Source organism: Alligator mississippiensis, chromosome 5 (assembly GCF_030867095.1).
Source record: "Alligator mississippiensis isolate rAllMis1 chromosome 5, rAllMis1, whole genome shotgun sequence".
Classification (NCBI taxonomy): domain Eukaryota; kingdom Metazoa; phylum Chordata; order Crocodylia; family Alligatoridae; genus Alligator; species Alligator mississippiensis.
In genome coordinates, this window is record NC_081828.1 from 13144571 (window position 1) to 13164775 (window position 20205).

The 20205-nt window shown below is 43.8% G+C and overlaps 1 protein-coding gene across 3 annotated transcripts in view; it reads right to left on the minus strand.

Moving 5' to 3' along the window:
- DAB1 (DAB adaptor protein 1) overlaps nucleotides 1–5902 on the minus strand; it is an 830004-nt gene extending 824102 nt beyond the window's left edge. For all 3 annotated transcript variants that reach the window (XM_059727867.1, XM_019479247.2, XM_019479246.2), the window contains exon 1: nucleotides 5711–5902. The gene's annotated coding sequence lies outside the window, so the exon portion shown is untranslated. The remainder of the gene's footprint in view (nucleotides 1–5710) is intronic.
- Between the last annotated feature and the right edge of the window lie 14303 nt (nucleotides 5903–20205).

Sequence of the window (20205 nt, forward strand, 5' to 3'; positions counted from 1 at the left end):
TGCCACCTGATCCCTATTTTGTGCTGCTATCTACCCCTGCCACTGCCCCATCCCCAACATCCGCTGCTTCCCAATTCCCTGCCTGCTTCCCCATGTGCACTGCTGCTCCAAGCCATGACATGTACTACTTCCCAATCCCCTCGTGTGTGCTGTTGCCCAATCCCCCAACACATGCTGCTTCCTGATCCCCTGCCCAATCATGAGCACATGGGTGTTGCTGCCCCCCTCCCCGTCATCCTCACATGTGCTGCTTCCCGATTCTCATGCAAGCTGCCGCCCCATCTTCCACCTGACCCCCAATCTGTATGACTGCCTGATTCTGGACCTAGCTGATGACAGAACGTCATTACTTAGATTCGAAAGGAGACATGTTTTCCCCATGTTGAATGAGGGAAAAAAACTCATCTTGGATCTGAGTAAATATGGTAATAAGTAAGTTACATTTGGAAAAATCAGTGTGGGTTTATATACAAACCATATGTTTCCATGAGAAAAAAAAAGGAAAGGAAATTTATAATGCAATATTTCCTGTCAGAAAGCAATTTAAATAAACATGCTTTAGTTTACCTTAATTAAGAACAAATAAATAAGACGGTACACAAAAAAAATCTAAGCAAATAACTTCACGCATTCACAGTGAAAAAACATGACAGGTGCTTATCCAAAAATCCTCATATTGGCCTATATTTCTGTCCGAGAAGACTGTTGCATCTTTAATAAGAAAAACCAAAGACAAAAAGCCATACTGTAATTTTTAACATGTTTCATGAACCAAGAAGCCAATAATGCAATGACGTCCCAAGTCATTCAAGTAGGTTTTCTGCTCATAGTGAGGCAGCCTGAAAGGGCAGCGGGGACCCACAGTGGAGCAATGGAGACCCCCGGCAGTGTGGGGGCATGATGAAGCCCCCCAGCAGAGTGGTAGAGACCCCTGGAGGTGGCATCTCTAGCACTGCTCCCCAGCATCAGAGTAACACCTAACACCAACACCTGTGTGGGCTTCCCTATCCAGCCCTTGCTACTTTGGCTGGCATAGGTGGTAGAGCCCTAGGAGAAGGGCAGCAGGGAGCAACAGGGCTTCCAACATGAGTCTCCCTACCCAGCACTTACTACTAAAATGGCACAGGTGGCAGAGCCCCTGAATGGCAGCCCTGGGTGAGACTATCTTCCTAAGTGACTGAGCTGGGTGGTAGCGTAGGTTGGTCTGCTGTGACAGTGACTGTGATTAGTTTTGAGCTATAGTTAAAGGTTAATAGTTAACAATTTGCCTAGGGTTTGTTCAGGTTTGCTCACATTAAAATATCCTGTTCAAACTTACTTTACCAAATTTCTGGGTGGGGGCTTAAGGTGGTATAAAAGCCCTATAGTCTTACTGCCGCCCAGCATCTAGCCCAACAGCAACACAAGCCTTACAGGGTGGGTGTCAACTGGCAGGCTGGAACTCAAACACCAAGCTTCAGGTCAAGCAGGGGCCTGCCCAGTCTTCTTCAGGAGACTGTCGGTGGTGGAGATGTGTTTTGGGGTGATCCAAAATGGGTTTTGCCCCACAATCCCATCCTAAGAGCAGGTGTTAGTTGGCAGCATGGCACACAAGAACTGAGCTTTGGGTTTTTGGCAAAAACTTTGCCCTGACTTCTCCAGGAGAGTCCCCTGATGGTGGAGACATGTGGTTTGGGATGACCTGAAGTGGGCTTTGCCCAATAATCCCCGTTAAAACTCAGCTCCTTATTTGTGGCGATGTCTTTATCGCGCACACCTGTTAGGCTGTGAGGTGGTAGGCTGGTATATGAAAACCGTGCTTTGGATCAGAGAGGGAACTGCCCAGACATCTTTAGGAGAGTCTCCTGGTGGCACAGATATGTGGTTTGGAGTGATCTGATCTGAAAAGGATTTTGCTTTATAATCCCATCCAAAATACCCAGATCCTTATACAGGGCAATATACTTAGCACACAGTGGGTGGCTGCTACTCAAAAACCAAGTTCTGGGTCAGGAAGGGACCAGCTCAGACTTCTTCAAGAGGCAATGATGTGTGTTTTGGGGTGATCCAAACTCAGCTTCTTATTGGGAGCAGGCGGTACTACATAGTAGCCGGGCTGGTACGAAAACTGAGCTTTGGATCAGGTACTGCCCTGCCTTGAATTCTTCAAGAATCCTCTGATGGAGGAGACTTGCAGCTTGGGGTGATCTGAAAAGGATTTTGCCTGATAATCCAGGGCCAAACTCAGCTCCTTTTGGGGGCTTTGCACATAGCATCAGCTTGGGTGGAGGGGTGTCAGTTGGCAGGCTGGCGCATGAAAGCCAAACTTTAGGTCAGATCGGGGTCATGATGTGTCATTTCAGGTGATCTGAAAAGGCTTTTCATCCATAATCCCAGCCCAAGATCAACTAATTTTTTTCACAGCAATGCATTTAGCATGTAGATCTGTGAGGGCATGATTTGGCAGGCTAGCATGCAAAAGCCAAGCTTCAGATTGGGCAGGCACCTGCCCAGTCTTTTTTGGGAGAGTCCACTAGTAGTGGAGACATTCTGGGGGGGAGATAGAAAATTTTGCTTCATAATCCCAGCCCAAACTCAGCTCCTCATTCAGTGTTATGTAAATAACACACAGGTCTGATGTCCATCAGTTGGCAGGCTGGCACACAAAACTGAGCTTCAGGTTAGGCAACAACCTGCCAAGCCTTCTTCAGGAGTCTCCTCGTAGCAGGGATGAGGCAATAAGGCAGGTTTGGGGTGACCCATATAGGATTTTGCCCAATAGTCCCATCCCAAATGTATCTCCTTATTCATAGCAACATACAGGCCTACAGGGCTATTACTTAGCACCAAAAACCAAGCTTTGGGTCAAGCACTGCCCTGCCCAGGCTTCTTCAGGAAAGTTTCCCAGTGGCAGAGATCTGTGGTTTGGGATGACTTGAAAAAAGGGTTTTGTCCCATAATCCCAGCTCCTCATTCAGGGCTATGCATTAATACATGATATTATTTTACATTTTTTTTTTATGACTAAATATATTTTTGATGAACTTGCAACTCTTTAGCACATCTAATTCATTGCTAATAACCGTTTATTGTTTAAAGATTAGCTTTGAAAAAGGAACCAACTTCAGCCTTGGCTCATCTCTCTGAATGTCTGTACGCACCCATGACGTGCAGGACAAGCAGCCAAGCGAAAGCTATGGGGCGAGTCTGGGGGAAATCGGCACATCTTAGCATTGTCAGACCCTGGATGGAGGGCATCACCTGCTGTCTTCTTCTGGTCAACCAGAATTTCATCTCCCACCCCAAATGTGCTTACTCTCTCTCACAAACACACACTTAACCCTTGATATTTTGTCCAAGCAGGGATGTAGCTTACCATAAGCCTCAAGTAAGTGTAAGGACTATAAAATAGACCCATTCTTTAGAGCATGGAAAGGATAGGCCAATGATTAGTAGGACACTAATTTTGGATTTAGGGCAACTAGATTTAAATTCTTACTTCCACTTCCTATAGGAAGTCCGGAAAATCACTTAGGCTGTATTTTCACTGCTTCTGCAAGACCGCTAATGCACAATAGTTATTCTCCTACAAATTTCTATAGAAACAAGTTTTCCCAGTAGGTAGCTAGGCAAGCTCTATATTATACCCCCTGCCATGACTGACCTCACAGTGCAATTACAGTGCCTTTTCTCCACTAGGATTTTACAGCAAACTAGTTAGCACGCATCAGTTATTCTGGAGTAAAAATTATTTGTAGCGGTGAAAACAAAGCCTAAAATGTCTCGGTGCCTTGCATAAAAAAAAACAACAAAAAAACCCAGGATATTTGTACTTTCTTGCCATGCCAGGGTACTGTGAAAAGACTCTGCAGAGCTCAGATGCTAAGATAACAGGAGCCATATTGGAGTTAGCAACTTGCATTTTACTACTGCCACTGGTACTTTTTAATACTCATCACGGCATTTTCACATCTGACTGCCAGCAACAGCATCCGGGAAAGAACAAACAAACAACAAAATGGACATTGCACAGAGAAGCCGAGATAATTATGTTTTCCTATGGCTAAAAAATGCAATCCAAGGTAGGATGGGGTTTAGGAATACATTGTCCCTATTTGGTGCTAGAAATTGTAGCAATGATTACTAATAGACCTCTGTGAAGTGTAAAACATTACGTTGATTAGTTTCCAGCAGTGCCATTCCGCCTGTGAAAAACAGCCTGAAGTAAAAATGAGAGCGAGAGAGATTGTCCACTGCTGTGTTAAGAGAAGAATTCAAATTCCATACCATGCTGAGTAACCACATATAAAACCAGTACCTGTGACAAAGGCTCCCAGCTGAGCCCATGTACAGTGGGTAGCCCATTCTCTGCATACAAACTCTAAAATATATTTATGGTCCATTTTAACCTGGTGGGTTTGTTTTTTTTTTAAATGGTGTTCGCATCTCTTAAAACAATAGCGGCAAAATCCGCTGGCAGAACAGCTGCCGTGGCTGAAATGCAGAAGTGGGGGAAAATATTTCACTCAGTATCCTATGCAAGAGAGAAACATCGCAGGGAGACAGGCTCTTAGCATTTTTCCAGACGTAGGAGAGAACAGGTGCTTCATCCGTGGTTTTATACTCAAACTGTGCAGGCATCTTTTTTTTCCTGACTTTACTGGTGGATCCGCTACAGAACTGGAGTAAAAACATCCTAGCAAGAAGCTAAGTCTTTTCAAAAGAAAATTTTATATGCCAATGACTTCCCCGGGGAAGTGGTGTTTGAAGGTGCTGGACTGGGACTCAGGTGACACAGCAGGCTTAAAGTGGTGACTAAGCCACAACCTTACTGTGCGACCTTGAACAAACTGCATAGGGCCGGCTATTTTGAGGTGTTAAACATCTACACCTGGAGATCAAAATGCTCGGGCACTTCTGAAATATAGCTCTATAATACCCTCCTAACTGAAACTCCTCACAGGAAAAAGGGAGGTAATGATGTATTCAGGAACTATAGTAAAGGATGCCATAGTAATTCAGAGGTAGATAAACAGGTTAAGTAAGAGCAACTTCTGAACAGCAGACTAAAGTGTGTCCCTCACCTCTTCCCTACTCGGACTTCAGAGTATCATAACCCTGCTAATACAGCCATCCAGCAAAAGACTAGAGAAACTTATTTGTATGGTTCCAACACAAGCAGAAAAAAAAAATAAACCCATTTTTTTTAAATAAAGCCTCCAAGTTGCCACTTATCCATCATAAACAAGAAATGCAAAAAAGGAGTGGCAATTTTCCTTTGCTTTGCAGCTCAGCTTGAGAGGCAAAACATTTGCAAGGATGCATTTGCTGTCTACCAAATTAAAAGCACAGGAGCTCCAAGAACCTAAAATAATAATAGCTTATTCTCCACTTAAGCCAAGCTAGTATTTGGAAACATTAATGCTCTGCCAACAGTTTCATAACATATCAGAGAAAATATCTGCTATATAGACAAAGTAATGCAATAATACTAAAACCTGTGGGTTTTGCCCTAACCTTCCCTCGGACACTGTAATTCTGTAGTTGTGCACAACCTAATGAGGAAGTGATTCTCAGCACTCTCGCAGTTTAAAAGCAATGCCACGCAAACCAGCTAAGCATCTGACCATGCAATGTTAGCAAAACCTCTTTCCTCCATTAACTCAAACGCATTCCCATCACAAACTATATAGACATGAACATTTCTTACTTTGTTGCTGCCTTAACTCACCTCATCCTGGTCAGAAGGAACACTAAGGATAGACTTTCAGTACCTCTAATGACTAGTAAAAGTAAAAAGATTTTGTACTCATTTTGGTTGCTTTCTCTCTCAACTTGAGAGTGAAGAGAAAAAGCACACTCAGCATTTAACTAGCTCTCTGACACCACCTGTTACACTCCACCTTGTTTCAAGCAACCCAGCTGCTGAATTCCAACTGCCCCTCCCCAAGCTGGGGGGAGCTAGGTTTGAGCAGTGAAAGGAACCCAATATGTGCTAATGGGTGGGCTTGTGCTAATTAGAAAATTAAGTGAACAAAATAGCTGTGTCATGGTTAGCTAGCAATGCTTTTAGTCAATATGGGAGGGAGACGGCATGCTAGCTGTGTAAATCATTAACTATTTCTTTTATTTTTTGCCCAGAGGCAGCCAGCTACACTTCTGCATATACTCCATAACTCTGTGTACTTAAAGCTCAGTGCTTGCATTAAGAATAAAACTCCCAAAGAAGTGTTCACACATGCAGAAGTGAACGCTGGTTTATTTACCAACCTGCTGTCCCTATCCAAAAGGCAGTTTGACAGGCAGACTGACAACAAAAGTAATGCCGGAGATTTTTTTTTTCATGCCTGCCTACACACCAGTCACTTCCAAGCTCTGAAACAGGCTGCTCACTACCTGCTGTGTTGATCTACTGCTTTCCACAGGGCGACTGCCTTGGAGACAGCTGATGCCTCTGCTTCGCTCTTACCTTGTCTTTCACCTAGTCTCCATGTGTTCTTAGGTGTATCTCCAATTTGTCTCATTGAAAAGCAAGCGGACCTTCTCTGGCTGACCTGCGTTGCTCAAAACAAGTGCTCACTTTGAATCTGATTTTAAAAGACACCATCTGTTTTTAATGGAACAAAAAATTCTCCCCTAATTAATTACACCTCAAATAATTGTATTTACTCATCTAGCCACTTAACTGAATTCAAAGGTCATGTACTATCATTGTGACAGGGTCCTTGGGGCCATCAATAATTTATATTTTATGGCAAGGAAAAAAGTTCATCTATGGGATAAGTGGGATCATCTAAGACAAAAACTGAGTCCATTCAGCACAAGGATGTGATCTATGTACTGCATCCAGAACAGTGAACTTGTGAATCAAAAGTCATTCAGCTTGACTGATGCAGCGTGTTTACAGATGCAGAGATCAGAAGGTCTATGAAATGCTGGCTGTGGACATAGGGAGGTGAAAAAGTGAGGGAGAGTAGTCTTTGTATAACTTACAAGGCCATGGCATTTGCCTAGAACAATTATTCCATCATGGAAATGTTAATGCCGCGGTACCTTGATTTAAATAATGAACTCAACCAAATGGAACTTGATAAGCAGCTCAGAGGAGGCGGAGAGGACTCAACAGGAAGATGTCATGTCCAACCAGGGAATGGTCAGATTGGAGAGATGGGATCCCTTCCCTTTTCTTCTCAAGCTAAGGGGAGCTTTCAGTAATGGGCTTTGACAAGCATTCGCCGAGATATGTTAGGCAGACACTCAGAAAAAGGAAGTCCCTGTCTCAAGAAACTTATAGTGGAGCTCCATTTAAGCATTAAACCTAAACCTACACATTCTCAAATAAATGTGCTTCAGTCTAGGCCCCCAGTTCCTTAATTAGGAAATGGAATAAGAGTAGCTTTATTTCACATGTAGAAAGCACTGGAAATAAGGACATCCAGGATGCCTGAAGGTCAAGCCCTGAGAATTTAATAGATTAGACATGGTTAGGCACATACGTTTGAACACATGTGGGCCTTAATCCTCTGCATCTCAGGACTTGTCTAAGTAATCCAAGTTGCTGTTTGATGAAACCCATCTAGTAGTTACTTGACATGGCTGACAGTAGGCTGAATTTTTATCGCAAGTAGCTCATGAACATAATGCAAGGTTGAAGCATGCGTGTCCCGTGGCCCATGCAAGAATGCTGTTCCTGCTCATGTGTGTATGAACGGGTTGCCCCCTGGTGGCTGCCTTGCAGAATTTATAACTGGAGTGGGGCTTTGTGACTTGTATATTAAGAGGTAGAGTTTGGGAGGCAACGCTGAAGCATCAAGGATATAATTTAAATTAAGTTTGTAGACCTTTTCCTTCCAAAAGTGGCATTAAACTATAAACCAGATACTGGATCCAGTTGTCTCTGAGATTTTCAGTAGAGTTCTTAAGTTATTCGTGAACCATGGTCTCCCCTGCAGTTGCACATGGGTGGTCTTTAGGACCTGGGTGTGACAGGCTGCGCCACCTGGGGCCAAACTTTGTGGCCCACCCACCTGTCACCGTGACAGCAGGCCTACTCAGGGCTGAGCTCTTCGTGGCCTGCCCACCTGTCTCTGGGCAACCGCCCGCTTATCTCGCCTGCCACGCCTTTGATAATAATTGATTCATATATCGATGTCAATTAAGCGGGAGGCTACCTATCGTAACGCCCCGATGCCGGGGGGCGCTCTGCGGCTCCGACCTCCCCCAATACTGCAGCCCAAGCCTCGCAGATGGCATCACGGTGTTCCTCATCACCGGCCCCATACTGGGCCCCAGAATCGTCCTAACAGGACCCCTCTATGATCCTTCCAATCAGGCAGCCACTCCACCATCATCCAGGCTACCTAGCCCCCCCGAAGCTATCTTCCCCTCTCGGGTGTGGTTCCCCCAGAACCTTTGGCTACCAGCCCTGGCCCACCTCAAGGCCAGTCGGGACCCCAGGCCCCCGGCTCTTGGGCGTCCCTCACGGTGGGCCCCCGGCCCTTTTGACCCTCACTGGTCCTGGCCCCAGCATGGGCCAGTCGAGGGTACTATCCCCTTCGGGCTGGGTCTCTAGCCCCTCTCTCTCATCCTCGGGCCTCACCGTGCCACTACTCCCTTCCTCCTAGGAGCAACCGCAGCACCACGCCCTGTACACAATGCACTCTCAGGGTCCACCCTTTCTGGGCCCCTCACAAACACTATCAGGGTTACCCACCCGGTGGTGGTGGGAGCTAGGGGTTAAGGCACCCCAACCCGCCTTTCACCGGGGTGGTAACTGGCCTGGTATTTCCTGGAGGCTCCCGCGCCACTGAGAGCACCACCAGGCCATCCACTCCTGGCAGGGTGCAGTTTCAGGTCATGCCCAGGACCAGGACCAGGACCAGGACCAGGACCAGGACCAGGACCAGGACCAGGACCAGGACCAGGACCAGGAGCCTCCTGCCAACCCCTTGCAGCTCCCCCCTTACCTCCAGGTCATTCACAGCAGCCCTACAACCAGGCAATGTTGCTACCTGCCCTCCTGCAGCCAAACTGCCTGGTTTATATAAGCAGCCTAAGCCTCAAAATGTCTGCCCTAATCAGGCACCTGGAGGCTGCCAGCTCCAGGCCCTTAAAGTGGCAGAGACACCCTGTGCTCTGCCACACTGGGCTAGAGGATACCTGTTTCAGGAGAGGCTTACTGATAGGATAGCAGACTGCCTGCAGATGACCGAGTTCAAATCACTTAGGCTTAAGCTTAAAAAAGTAGCCTTTCAAATTTCTGGGTATCTAACCTCATCCATCTTGGCCTCAACTTCCAAGGGTGCCAACCAGCACCAACTCCTTTTGCAGACCAAACGAAAGTAAAGTCACCGCAGGTTGGACACGTGAAAACTGAAGGCACTTAAAAACAAAAGTGATTTTTGAAAATCATCACCTAAATATTTCTGTCTTGGTTTCCCTACCAGGAATGGAAAAAATACCAGTCTTGGAGAAACATTATGAGTTTTTATTGATATACGCAAAGCCCACTGTACACATACCTCACATCCTGAGCTACTCAAGAGATTAGAACAAAAAAATGTAAAGTAAATATTACTTCCAGGAAATATACTGTGGCAATGTTTAGTTTAAAGAAATATCTCAGGAAATACCATAAAAACTCTGGTATTCTTACTCATCGGCCTCTTTAGTGCTAAGCAGTGAGTTGAATTTATTATACCACAAACTTCAATTTCTTTAAAGGAAAAAAGAAGGGGGGAAAAAATACTTTGGCACTTTACATTTGCAGTTCTCCTCCTCACATGCTGATTTTGTTTCCAGGAGTCTCTTTGCCTCATCCTGTATCTGCACACCTCTCTTACACCTTCTGATCCTGCTGGTTTCAGACTGATACCCAATTTCATTCATTTCTCCATTTCTAACACATGTTGTCAAACATGTTTTCCCCTGCAGCAAGGCTTAGTCGTAAATTCATCTGGAACTTTTTACACCACTGTTGCATTTGCATGCTAATCAGAGAAGCCTATGTCTTCTAGCCTAGAAGAACGAGAAAGCTCCAGCTGAATGCTTAAAGAGACTCTGTAGTTTGCAGAGTTAGAAGTCCCTCATTACATTTAAGGGGACCCTCTATGAGGTTCATTTAATCTATCAGGATTCAAAGATGGCCTTTAACCTCATTCCCCAACCCCCACCCCATCCAGTATCACAATTTGACCTCTCCGGGTCAATGCCATGGATTTTCTGCCTCCAGATGTGACTTTCTATTCCCCTGAGCTAATACTGGTAACAACAAGGATGAGATTGAATTTCTCAACTCGTGGGTGAAATATTGAAAAGAAATGATCATTTTAACAACTGCTGTTTACTGATGTTAAAAAGATTATATCATTTCACCATAACTCAGGCCTCTTTCAAACCTTTGCACTTACCAAGTTAAACAGAAAACACTTTGATCACTTCTAACTAGATGATAAATACATATATCTACTACAGACAGATGTGAAATCCATTTTTTTCCGTAAGACTAATAAAAAAAAAATCTCTTGAAATCTGATAAAAATATTTTTTTTTTTTTTTGCTGATACAAATAACATGAAATCTTTAAGGGGAAAGTGAGTGTTTCCCTATTTGTTGATATAAATCTTGTCTGATTCAAGATCAGCAGCAAATTTTGAGAGCTTTTCCTCCATAAAATACTGGTTATAAATGATGCTCTCACTGCTTAGCAATGTTTAGTCAAATATTAATCAATAATTAAGGATTAATCAATAACATCTGGTCTTATACCCCAATATCTTAATTCTGGATTCAAGTTATGAAATGCAGACCCTGGATCTGAAGACTTCCTAAATTCAGGGTTTTCAGATGCATTTCAAACATGGCTTCATATAATGAAGTATAAGCCATCCTGCTTGTGCATATCCAGAAGAGCCAATAGAAACATGCAACAAGGCATGCTTCACGGCTCTTTTTTTTCCTTTTTCTTTTTTTGCTGCTTTCAGACTGTCCATGGATCCTTGGACATATAAATCAGAGCAGTAGCAGGAGGTTACTGACCCTAGCACTCTTGAGTACTGGGTTGCAATCCTAGTCTGGCAGTAGGCAAGGAGGTCTTTATAGGACCTTGTCCTGCTGACAAAACAGCATGGTGGGCTGAAATCTGTCCTAAAGACAAAGGGCTCTTTCCTCAGAGAGGAAGCATGGTTCAGTAGCTGAATCCCTGATCTTGTGAGATTTGGATTCAAGTCCTTATTCCATCACAGGCTTTTTTATGCGACCTCAGGTAAGGCATTTAGTCCTTATGTGTCTACTTCCCTTTTTATAAAATGGGGATAATAGCAGTGCCCTCCTCTCAGGGTGCCGTGAAGATAAATGCATTAAAGCCTGTGAGTTGCTCAGACAGTACAGTAATAAGGGCCATATGAGTGCTGTAGATAGATAGCTTCATAAGAGCACTAAGGGAATCTAATAGCAGTTCAGAGAAGGCTGTTTCTTTTACAACATTTTATTTTCTTCTCTCCATCTAGCAGACAGGAAGATCTACAGCAAACAGATTCAGTTCCTAAAACTTAACTACTTCATTCCAGGTGTGTTTCCTCATGCATTTTCCCTGCAAGATTCATACCAATAATGAACAAATACTGATTTGTAGATAACACTTTAACATTAATTATTACAATCTACTGCATTTAAGTGACATGCAGTGAAATTAAGTTTTGTGTTAGAGATTGGAGGTTTAATGAATTTTAGAACTACTTCTATCATGTACTTCCATAGAGTTGTGATTGGTTTAGTCACTGATGGTTATATGGCAATATAATGTTAGGAGATAATGTGGAAGACTGGAATCCCTACTGAAGATCAGCATGGCTGAAGGAAGGGGGCAACACTTGAAACACCAGTTTAAATTTCCCCACCAGTGGTTCTCAACCTTTTTAAACTCAAGGCATCCTTGGATAGACTCAAGGCACCCCTCAGAAAATGCCAGCTCTTAGTTTTCACTCTTTCTGTAGTAAAAAAAAAAAAAAAAGAGCAGGGTTTTTTTCTGTCGTATAGGAATCTATAGTTTTGGTGTTGCCGAGTTCTTTGCAACAAAAAAACCCAACCCCTACTCTATTTTTTTCTGTTGCAAAGAACTCAGCAACACCAAAACTATGGATTTCTATTTGAAACCACTGGGTTTATCTTGGGAATCATGTTCATAAGAGCCAACACTGTGTGGTGCCCTGCAACACCCTCAAAAGGATCTCAAGGTCCCCCGACTGAGAATCACAGCCATGGAAGAACTGTCACTAGAGGAAAGTAGGTCATTCATTCACTTTGATCAGTTCAGTTGCTTCTGCCCCATCGAGATTCCCAACTAGAACGGTATTTGCAATAGTGGGGGTGGTATATGGATTCCTGTCCTCTGAATTCTGGATATAAGCCATTGTGTTGTAAATTAAATGAGTTCAATGTCATAAAATAGTAAACTGGCACCTTTTGACTGCATTCAAACCAGGCACCTGAAAGGTGAAAGCCAGCATATATAGTTAGGTTGTACAGATTCAACAAAGCAATTGGCAGTTTCTCTAATGCTGTGAGCAGAAACCCCAAATGTCCTGAAAGCGGAGTGATATTTCACCAAACACTGAACAGTCCCGTCTTAATAGGTATTTTCCCTTGATGCATGTTGAAAATAGCTTTCCATTTTAATATATTGTTGGAAGACTTTAAAGGTGACTTACATCTCTGGTGTCCTAGATCATGTCTTCTCTTTTCCTAATTTCTGAGAATCCAAGCAAATACCATTCAAGGGTTGTTAAAGGCCATTCATAAATCAGAAGAGACAACACAAATGACCGCAAACTCTGGAAAGGCAGGCGGTGACTTAGAGGGAACCTGGGGCAGAAGCAATATCTGAGCTCACTGTCAAGTACAAGCCACCAAAAACACAGAATAGAAAACATGGAGGGTGCTGATTCTGAACGGGCCTTTGCCCCTCCACTCTGCTGTGATGTACACTTAACATACAGTCTTTGCTCAAGCATCCCAATTTGAAACTGGGGCTGGTTTTGCAGGTGTTACAGTTCTTAGATCAAATTAAACTGCAGATATTAACATTTGGCATTACAACCCAGGGACCCAGATGTCAATGCAACAACTGGAGAGTGAATGCTAGTAACCCCAGTAAAGCACTGTACTCTGAAGTAAGCCTGAGTAATTCTTCACGTGTTTTTAATCCCTTCAAATGACAGTCTTAACCACTGCAAATAGTTAACCCACATCAGTAAGTATCCAAATGAAAGGGCAATCAGTCAGCCTTTGGATGTAAATGAATCGGGAACCCAGAACACTTGTTACCAAAGTTTTTCCTAAGAAAATAGAATTTGTGCAATCCATGTGCTTTTTCCCCGCATAGTGCACAGTCATCTCTACCTACACGGGGCCTGATTCTGATTTCACCTGCAGTAGCATCATTGTGACAGCCTCAGTGGAGTGCCGTGTGTGATTAGAATCAGACCCTCTGCATTTAGCTTTAATTTAAAAATAAATGAATTTTCCAGAACAGTGACATTATTGACCTTACATATTATCCAAATAGAAATTTTAATGAAACAAGTATAATACTGAGTGTAGTTATAATAGATATGCAAATATTGGTCTTTTCTTAAAGGTCTCCCTATCTAGTCACATGGGTCTATCCTGTATACTTGGGGGTGAACTCAGTGTGCATTTATTAGAGTCACAGAAAGGAAGAGGGGAGGGCACAGTCAAGAAATCTCTGCATCAATTAGATTTTCGTTACAGGAGAATTCTTCTGGAGCTCACTCTAATTGTGATGGCAGGAAAGCTTTGTTAGTTGTCCCCTTCCAAATTTTTTCTTGCTTCTTGTTCCTCTGGCACTCAAGAACAAGCCCTGCCTTAAAACAGGCAAATATATATATATTTTATTTTAACTGTGCTTGGTTAAACAGGATATAGTGGTGGGAAACAATTCATATGGATGGTGACTCAACCAAAAATGTACAAGCCAATTAAAAAAAAAACAATGATGTCTCCCAAGTAGCCCAGCCCCAACAGACCCAAATTACATTTTGCTTACTACAGAGCTCAAAGACACTGGAAAGTGAACAGAAGGCGATAACTTGCCCTAGATTTATGCATGAGAGTACAAAGGTTATAAAATATAAGGGTTTGAAAAGCAATCAGAGCTACCAGCTGAGAGAGGTTTAAAATAACAGCCTAAAACAAGAAGTTTCAAAATAAAAGTCAAATAAAAACAGCTACAACTAAGTACAATGTTAGCTAAAAACCACATTATCTGAAAACACATTATCTCTCTATTAGCTGAAACCAAATTATCTAGCTATGGCATCTGTCTCAGATGTGGCTGTAACCCAAATTGCCTATGGGGCAGATTTTTAAAGGTATTTAGGTACCTAAAGAAGTGGATACTGAATGAGATTTTCAGAAGGGCTTCGGTGCCCGACTCCTGTTGAAAGCAGTAATTTTCAGACATGCTAAGCAGCTATTATTCCAACTGAACTCAATGAAGTTCAGTATAAGGCTCAGCACTCCAAAAAAACAGGTCTTTTGGGCCAAATTATCCACAATCCAGTGAAACAAGCTGGACATGAGTGTTAGAAGAGAAGAAGTCTGGGTACTGAGGATGTTTGAAAATCTGGCTCCTCATTCAATATATAAATGGCTGCTGAAATTTTTGAACACCTTTTCCCACTTGTGGGTGCTGACCCTTGAAAATATGTCCATTATTGTATAAAGATGAAGCATAGCATCAACAGAGAAACATTGAGGAACTGTTGGAGACCAAGGGGAGAAGAGGAAGGGAACTCAAGACTTATGTGGACATCGATTTGGGTTGTGGTAGCACTGCTGAGAGAAGATTAATGTCTGCCTTTGTGTTTTGGGGAGGATTTGATGTGTTTTGAATGTGAAATCTGTTATTTTATGTGTTGGATTCATTCATAAGTAAAGTTTCAAAAAAGAAAAGTTGACCATATGAGTCGGTAACAATGGCAGTGACTTTTGTCGTCAGAGAGTTGCCTATAAAAACACAGTGGTCACATCCACACGAGTGTGGACGTTTGGTTCCCCAGGGACAACCAGCAACAAGACACCTTGTGCCACCACTACTTGTCCCTGGGGAACGCCTATGCCACGCGTGCTCTGGCACATGGGAGGTAACCCCGGGTAGGGGAGGGGAGGCTGGGGCCAGCACTGGGCTGGCCTCAGCAGCCTTACCTAGGGTCTTGGGGGCTGTTAGACCCCAACTCCATGCGACGCCTAACGACTGGGGAGACAACAGATTGATGCATGCATTGCTCATCAACAGCTTTATTCAAAATGGAGACAGCTTCGGGTTTGCTCCAGCACACTGGGAAGCCACTATGAACATTAGTTCTTTCTATATTTATACACCTTGGTTTATGCTCATTAACATTTACCCCACCTTTGTCCTTCCTTTGTTCCACCCTTATTCCTTCCCGTCTTAAGCTCTGTCTCTGTTTATTTCATTAGCATGGAAGTACCTATGCATTTCACTTATTTACATGTCTTTTTGCTATCAGCCTAGGACCCTGACCCCTGCCTCTCTCGATCACTTGTGGATTTTTGCCAATTTCCTTGCCGTCTCCAAAGTCTTCCTTCTTGCACAATGAAGCCAACCAGGCTCTGGGTTTGAACAGCGCACACTGCCCCCATGGTAAATTATTATGCCCAAGAGCCACCTTGGATTTTGTGGTCACTCTCTCCTTGGCTTTGTCCCCTTGGCTTGGCTTGTCCTCCCTGGCTTTGTCCCCTTTGTTCCCTACCTCTCATGCTTTCGGGCACATCTTTTCATGGCTGTGGAAATCTCCCCGGTTTCTTGTCTTGACCCACTCTTTCCTATCCTGCTTTTCCTCAGCAGCGATATCTCACCCTTTCCACTATCACCTCTATGCCAACAGCTCACAAAACTACTCCTCCACCATTGCCCACATACTTAAATCTCTCCGCTGTATCACCTGGGATGACCCACTACCAGCTCAAAGGCAACACAGACAAAATTGAGCTCTTTATTTCTTTTTCACATCTTACCCCCTTCCTCTCTCTCACATTTCCCATTATTAGTGACAACCTCACCTGCTTTTCCCTCCCTTGCCCTCAGCATCATCTTTGGTTCCTCCTTTACCTGCCCACCACATACAGGCTGACAATGTAGCCCAACCCCCAGTTTTTTGGTTTTTTTCTCTCTTTCTTTATCATATATACAGACGGATGCATTCCGTTCCTCAACTATTTCTGACTTTTCCTCTCCCTCTCTATTCCCTATAGATCATTATAAGTAAGCTAAGATGTAGGATAACCTTCAACATTTTATTTTAGGTAATAAGTTTTATTTTTTCTCTCCCCTCTTTGCAGGTAAGTGCCCTGCTATTTTGATATCAATACCCACTGTTTTATAAGTGATAATTATTATGTTTGTATTGATTTTTTTACTGCTTTTATATTGTGTGATTACTGTTTTAGGCCTACATAGGTAAGTTAGCATAAGTCATGTCAAGTTTCCATTTTGTTTGTCAAGCCTCCATCTTATTCCCCAGGCCCTGTTGTGTAACCTCCTATGTAACTTGGTTCCTGAATGAATGGGGATGAATGAGGGTGCTTGAGAGACAATGGCAGTAGGTCTAAAAATAGCTCCCTCGTAATGACCGGACCATCAAAGCCAATACCTGGACCAACGACCCAGCCATTGGAACCACCCTCAGCATTCAAGAAACAAAAGATGCGGCAACCCACCATTGTGCCAAGCTGCACGTGCTCAGTAAGAACACCTGGAACCCTCTGGAACAGAACTGCCATTGCCTGGACAGGTCCTCCCCATAGGAGATCAGAGGTAATCTACCCCATAAAAAGGGGTAGTGAAGACTGACTCCTTGGGAATGCCATTTCCATCTGGACCAGACCAGCTCCATGTCATGCCACCTATCCATCACAGAAGCCCTGCCGGCGACCCCTTCTGGACAACACTGAGCTGAAGGAGACACCAACTGGCCATCGAGGACCAGCTTTCAACCTGGGATAGGTAGATATCACCTGCACATTTTCTCCTCCAATTTGGACTCTATCTCTCTCCTCCCGGACTTCAGCCCCTGCACCAAGCCACTTTAACCCCTGCTGGCAGTGTGTGTGTGTGTGTGTGTGTGTGTGTGTGTGTGTGTGCGTGCGCGCGCGCGCAAAGGAACCAATAAGATATCGTGTCACTATCTCCCCTGTTCAATAAAACCACCATCATTTGTAACCCCAAGTTGGGTTGGGTTTTACTGATCCCCAGTGCCTTCCCTATCTTAAAGCCTGGTCTTTGTCTCGCTCTCTCTCAGCTCCAACCCCCTCCACACCCCATTTTCCTGATCTCTCAATTCTATCTCCCCTTTTCTGCCACCTTTCAGCTCCTCTCTGTCCCTTCTCTGTTCCCCTTCTGCAGCCTCTTGGCCCCATTGCTTTCTGCTGTGTTCAGTCCTGCTCCCACTGCTTTTTGCCTCCTGCTGCCTCTCCCCAATCCCTATCTTCCTCTGCCTTCTCTTCCCGCCTCTCTCTCTCTGTATTCTCCAGCCTCCCCCTGCAGCCCTACTCCCAGTTTTCCTCTCCCCACGTAGGCTCCCGCATAGCCTCCTTGCTCTGGCTCCAGCCTCTGGGCTTCTTCCAGGCATCACTCTTTCACTCTGCTGGCTTTCTGCTTTCAATTAACACCAATTAACCTTAAGCTATCCCAACTCCCCTCCAGTCTGCTGGTTCTAATCCTGGCACCAGCAAGTTTTGTCTCAGTCTCCACCAGCAGTAACCTGAAGTAACCCCAAGCCTCAGTTCCTCAGCCCAGCTCTCGCTCTCTTTCTTGTCTACCAGTTCCAATCCTGGTCCCAGCAACTTTCACCCTCTACACTTTCACTCTCCCTCTTACCTTAACCTTCCCCCAGGTATCCCAAACACACCAAGCACATACATACACACCACAACACCCAAGTTATGAACTCACCTGTGTGTATGTGTAGGTGAGTGGTATGTATGTGAACTGATATATATGTATGTTACTGTGTGTATGATATATGAATTAATGATCTGTGTATGTGTATTGGGTGTGCAGGTATTGGTAATTGATTCTGGTCTAATTTCTTTTGGTCTGTATACTGCATGTAGGTGCTTGAATTGGTGGTAGGTCTGCATATGCCTAGGCTGGTAATTTTGGTCGTGTATGTGCCTGAGTTGGTAGTGTGTGTGTGTGTGTGTGTGTGTGTGTGTGTGTGTGTGTGTGCGCGTGCACCTGGTGGGGGTGTATGCACCTAGAGTGTGTGTGTGTGTATGCACCTAATTGGTTTTTGACTGTGTGTATGTGCAATTATGTCACACCTTCCCATCTAACAGCACAATTTTGAGATCCTAAGAGTTGGCCTGGCCCCTCAGGACAACAACAAGATTTAGTGGGCTCTTTTGTCCACAGTTTCTGGCCATGCCTGTCTTAGTAACTCAAACATTTGGCTTCACATTTGCCATCACCCTCTTCGATTACTGCAACCTCTTCCTGTCTGGCCCCTCTGGCCCATCTTTGCCCTTCAGTCAGGACTTGTTGCTCAGTTTATGAACTGTTTTATTGACTTCTACTGTAACAAGTTTAAGCTTCTAGTTCTTGCCTATAAACACAATAGTGCCTCCACCTAATCTTATTCTAATCCTCTCCATTTCTTCAGTCACCCAGCAGGGATGATCTTGACATTTTTGCGTATACTATACTAAGGACATTGTCCCTCCACGATTCATCCGTTCTAAACAACAGCGTGCCTTTATCCATCCAAGAAAGGGTAGCCACATAAAAATATGGTTTTTTTTAAGACACACTGTGCTATGTGGGACTGTTTGCCGTCTACAGAAATCCCTTTCTGAAGAGCTGAAATTCCACCATGTTGTTTTGCAAGCAATGAAATGCCTCAGGTTACATTAAATTGGAAGAATTTTGTAAAATGAAGGTGACCTGATACAAGAATTCTGTAGCTGTGTAGCTGCAGCTCCAGGTGCTATGTGTGTATATACACGGTGGGTTGTATGCATTTTATGTTGCCCTTAAAACATGTGTGTCATTGAGTTGTCATGCAATGTTTGTGGTCTTAAGGACAAGACGTAGAACCCAGCCTGGGCCTAAGCCAGGAAAGAAAGGATGAAACATCCCCTCTCATTGAACTATAGTGCCTGCTAAAGAATTTTTTTCTCTGGGTTTTTTTTTCTTTGTTTTTTGGAGTAGAACAAGGTAAGCGAGTCAGCCTAAACTAAGTCCAAAAATGTTCTTATTAAATTGGTTTGAGGATGTTCACAAGCCTGTTACATTTACAGAACTTTTAAAAACCAAAATCTAGTTTCTCATATTTTGCGTTTCTCTTTTTTGCTCCCTCTCTTCAGGCACTTCACATCTAATTTGTATAAGGCAGGTCTCTTCTGGGGAGCCCACCCATGTTAAAATTATTATTCAGTCTGATGATGCAGGAAAAAATGCAGACAGTATATACACTGCTGGCTTATAAATCTACACTCCTGGAACAGAGATCCAAAACAGTTTCCCGGTTCCACGGTCACTGCAAATAAAACCATTGCAACTGATGCTTGGCAATTATTTTTCCTCTCAGGGGATTAGTTTCTTAACATAATATTGACCATCTTATAACTAGAAGCTTCATGGTATGGGTCTCCCTTGTTCTTTCCTGCTGGAGGTGGTGTTCTTTGTAAATGCTTAACATTTTTTGAGCAATCAAGCAAGGGAGAAAAAGACTCTCTAGCCAGACACTTAGGACACTTCACCCTCATTCCTGGAACCAGTGAATATTGATTTATACAGGAAGGGCTGTGGGTTAGAAACCCTTCAGGCAGGGGAGGAAATGAATCCCAGGCCTCCCATATCCTGAGCAAGTGCCGTTTGGTTAAAGAAGGGTGTGCCATCAGCAGCCCCTCCTCCTCCAGTAGTACTTCTTCCTGTTGTGTGACCCTAGCATTTCATTGCCCTGTTGGGTTTTTTTTTTCTGATGAGAGCCTGAGAAAACAAAATATGTCATTGTCAGGTCAAATAGAAAACATTTTTTAAAGATGATGAAGGTTTCTGGGTTTTCATTTCAGCACGACAATAAACACAATTTATTTTGGTTTCATCCAAGCCAATTTCCTGTACCCTCTAGTTTCATGGCTCAGCTGCCAAACCCAAGATTCAGCTGCTTGCACAGCCTGATC